This window comes from Carcharhinus amblyrhynchos, chromosome 8 (genome assembly GCF_965287045.1).
Source record: "Carcharhinus amblyrhynchos chromosome 8, sCarAmb.v2.hapA, whole genome shotgun sequence".
In the NCBI taxonomy this organism is placed as follows: Eukaryota; Metazoa; Chordata; class Chondrichthyes; order Carcharhiniformes; family Carcharhinidae; genus Carcharhinus; species Carcharhinus amblyrhynchos.
In genome coordinates, this window is record NC_137331.1 from 103,127,701 (window position 1) to 103,131,962 (window position 4,262).

General features: G+C 42.5%; 1 non-coding gene across 1 annotated transcript; it reads left to right on the plus strand.

The window, feature by feature from the left end:
• Window positions 1–355: 355 nt before the first annotated feature.
• LOC145347135 (U1 spliceosomal RNA) lies at window positions 356–511 on the plus strand. Its single transcript, XR_013887790.1, has one exon. It is a non-coding gene; the product is annotated as a U1 spliceosomal RNA (small nuclear RNA).
• The last annotated feature ends 3,751 nt before the right edge of the window (window positions 512–4,262 follow it).

A 4,262-nucleotide genomic window follows, 5' to 3' on the forward strand; every position in this document is an offset into this window, starting at 1 on the left:
GAATTTACGATAGGGGCCTGAACATGACCACGTTGCTCACCCCGGAATCGGCGCAGGTAAGGGTCCCGCAGTGGAAATCTCTGTTGACCTTGGGCGGGATCTTGCTGTCTTTCCAAGCGAGGCTGTAAAATCCTGCCCATGTAGTTACAAATAGACTAACAAAGAGGTGTCAAAACATTACCGTATGCACCTTCGGTGATGGAAATCATAAAAACTAATCATTGTTGAGGTAGCTTGTGTTTATTTAATCTTTTTACAGCTTTTCTTTGTTTTCTAGGGTCCAGAGGGGCCTCGAGGACCATTTGGTGCTCCTGGACGTAAAGGTGAACATGTAAGTCTTTAACATTATTGGTCCATACTTACCTGGCAGGGGTGAAACCATAATCAAGCAGGTGGTTCGCCCAGGACGAGGCTAGCCTATTGCGCTTTGGGTGTACTGACACCTGCGGTGTCCCCAAATGCGGAATACTCGACTGCAAAATTTGTAATGAACATAATCATTGATTTATAAAATAAGGTGTAATTTTCTGGGCGAATAGGATCAAAAGTTATGGAGAGAAAGCAGGATTGGCTACTGAGTTGGATGATCAGCCATTATTGTAATGGCTCAAAGGGGCAGATGACCTCCACTTGCTCCTATGTTTTTATATTTCTTAAATTTGTCCTCCCAATCTTTTCCTGAAGGTGCCTCAAACCCTTGCTGGAATAAATTTCACGTGCAGTGGTTGGGCAGGAGCTCATGTAGCTAATATTCACGCCTAAGCAAAATACTGGGGGGTGGAGTTTTCCCATCCTGCCCGCCACGGGAATCGTCGGGGGCGGAACAGGACCAAGCAAAGGTCTGTTGACCTCGGACATGATTTTTTGGTCTTGGGGCAAGCGTGGTTGTAAAATCCCGCCCTGAGTGTCAGTGGACTATCTGACTATGGCGGATTACAGCCAGACCTATTTCTATCCTTTCAGTACATTGTCCACAAGACCAGCAATATGAGATAGTGTTAAAAAGCAGGAGCCAAGGCTATCATTTGCTTCCCAAATTCAGGGGCATTGTGATTAATTTTGTAAATGCCTGGCTGGCATGAATTATTTTCATATAAACCAGGGTGGCTCCAAGCTAGGACACACCTGACCTACCTAACACTGAGATACACGGGGATGAAGCCTTGTTTCCTTTTTGAATTACTCGGGAGCACATTTCTTTCTCCTCGGCAACATCTCAGCCAGTTAGAGTTGACTTATCAACTATCAGCACTCGTTTTTCCTGCAGTTAAATTACTGAGATCATTTGAAATTTGGAATCCTTGTGTTTATTCTGAAGAGTGCAAGATGAAAAGCTTTGGCAATAAGTCACTCTTTTCACCAATGTTCAAATTCTGTACAACCAAGTGACAGGGTATACTGAAGTACAGAATAACATATAGCTGTGCTAGGGCCATTAATTTCTGCCGCTTGTCTCCATGTGGTTCATGTACTTCTTGGAGCTAAAGGGATCAGAAGACATGAGGGGGAAGGGCATTGAATTTGATGATCAGGCATGATTATAATGAATAATGAGGCAGGCTTGAAGGGCCAAATGGCCATCTCGTGCTTCTATTTTCTATGTATGTTTCTATGTATGTGTTTGAACAAGCTGATTCTCAACCTGGAGATCTTTGAGCAAATACAGCAGATCAACACATGAAGCAGTGGGATTTGGAGTAAGGATTGCTTCCTTTCCTCTCTCTCACTGTTGCCACTCTGTCGTAGCATTAAGATTTTGTGACTCAAAGCATGATTATGCTTGATGGACAAGTTTTCATCATTCTGAACGTTTGGTAGCAATTTATTCTCAGTCATTAATGTCAATATTGCTGTGCTTCAGGGAGAGCTTTGGAATGTGTATGAAGCAGTTTCTTCACCCTTTGGCAATTTGAGAGTTGATAAACAGAATCTGTCGGAGGAAGCAGTCTTTAGCCATTTGGATCATCCAATTGATCATCGTTGATTTTACAGGAACTTTGCCTGAATGTTTATGGAACTGAATTCAAGAAGGACACTGGCATTTGTTCAATGATCCTGCCCTTGAATGTGGAGGATTGAGAGGGAGCATTGCTGATGGAATTTCTCTGGTGCTCTCATGTGTGGCTGATACACTGTCCTAGAGTGTGGCGACGACAACTGCCATGCACATGAGGACTCCTGTTGACTTGCAGAGGTCTTTGTTGCCAAATACTCACTGCCGTAGTTTAGTTTGTACAAAGCTGCACTAGTGCAACTGATTCAATGTTGGATCACCTTGTCAATGGTGGCCTTTTGAGAGATATGACTGCCAAGGTACGGGAAATGTTCAACATATACTGACTCACTTTTTTAACCTACATGGGAGGTGGAATATTTGTCAGACCAGATGTGGGTTAATATGAGTTTTGTTTTGGCAACACACAAGGACAGGTCACGTTTCTTGTACGTAGAATTGAAGAGATTGAGAGTTGCTTGAAAGCCTGGTGCCGTGAGTCTACTGTCATTCACAAACTGTAGATCTACGTATATCCGTGGTGATCTGTTTAGATATGGCACAGAGGTGACTGAGGGTAAAGAATGTTCATCCAGACTTAACACTTGACACTAGAGGACAGTTGATCTTTGATGCAGCGAATAACCGCTGTCAGGTGGATTGTTAATAGTATAGGAGTTATCACACAGCCTTGCTTGGCACCTGTCTGGATTTTAAAAGCATCTTCAGGACTCTGGCTCGACAGTTGCAGTCATATTATCATGAAACAGGCACAAGATTGTGATGAAGTTTCTTGGCCATTCAATCTTTAGAGCATAATCCTTAGAGATTTGTGATTTCGAGTCAAATGCTCATACTCTGAGAGGACTGATTCAGGCTACTGAGCATGGCTTGCACTCTTTCTTAGCTGAGACTCCACGTGTTGCTAGATGTGTGTCTCTGTGAGATTGACCATCTTCCATGGTCAAAGTTTTTTTCACTCAGAGGGTCGTGGGTGAGTGGAATCGGCTGATGTTGGTGGTGGTGGAGACAAATTCGATAGGGTCTTTTAAGAGACTTCTGGATAAGCACATGGGACTTAATAGGATTGAGGATTATAGGTAAGCCTAGTAGGTAGTGATATGGTCAGCGCAACTTGTGGGCCAAAGGGCTTGTTTGTGCTGTTTATCTGTTTATAGATAAACAGCACAAACAAGTTATTATGGTTGACCTTCTGTTACAATGTGGAGCTCACGTGAAGCGATGGACTTCTCCTTTCACAGTCCTACAGCTCTCACTGCCTCAGGGAACTCTGCCAGATGTCCACACATCTACTGCTGGTTCTCTAAATGCTGTTCCCCAAAAGGTGACACCTGAGGCACCATGTTCCCAAAGGAACATCATCATTACTTTGCTCATCTGTAGAAATTCACTCTGCTAAGGAGCCGCTTGTTTTAGATAGAACAATATTAAATATTGAAGAGAAAAATGTTCATTCTTTGTATTTGTATGTTTTAGGGTTTACCTGGGCAAGCTGGACGAGATGGGAATCCTGGAGCAAAGGGCCAAAAGGTAACAACAAGAAATTTGTTGAGGCTGCAATTGTTGCTAAGTTGATAACTTAGATTTGTTGATAACAATGAAGCAGGTGTGCTCACCACTGACCTCCAAGAAAGCTTCATTAAATGATCTAGTCATTTCTGTGGTCAGAATTTTCCTTCTCTCACCATATAGTATACTGTAGTGTAATTATTTAAAAAATTGTTTACACGGGTATGAAGAAAAATTGGCACATCGGCATGTGTAGAAGCTGAAATGTCATGGACAAACTTTGGAAAAAGTTTTCATCACACAACAAATCAAATTGAAATGACCTAGCAATTAGTTATGACAGAGAAATCTTACAACATACCCAAGGACAACAAGATCAGAGGTTATTACTCAAATCATGGATAAAATCCCAGTTAGTCAAGACTTCATGTTATTTGAGGATTCTAACAGTGATATGAATGTGGAAAGGGGGAGGTTCTTATTAAATTGATTACCTATTTTGAGTGGGGTTCAAAGAGCAGCCTATGACAGAGCTGTGAATGACAGACTTATCACAGAATCTATAGTGCAGAAAGAGGCCATTTGGCCCATCAAGTCTGCACCGAAAACAATCCCACCCATGTTCTACCCTCGTAACTCCACATATTTACCCTCCTAATCCCCTTGACATTAAAGGGCAACATATCATGGCCAATCAACCCAACCCACACATCTTTGGACTGTGGGAGGAAACCAGAGC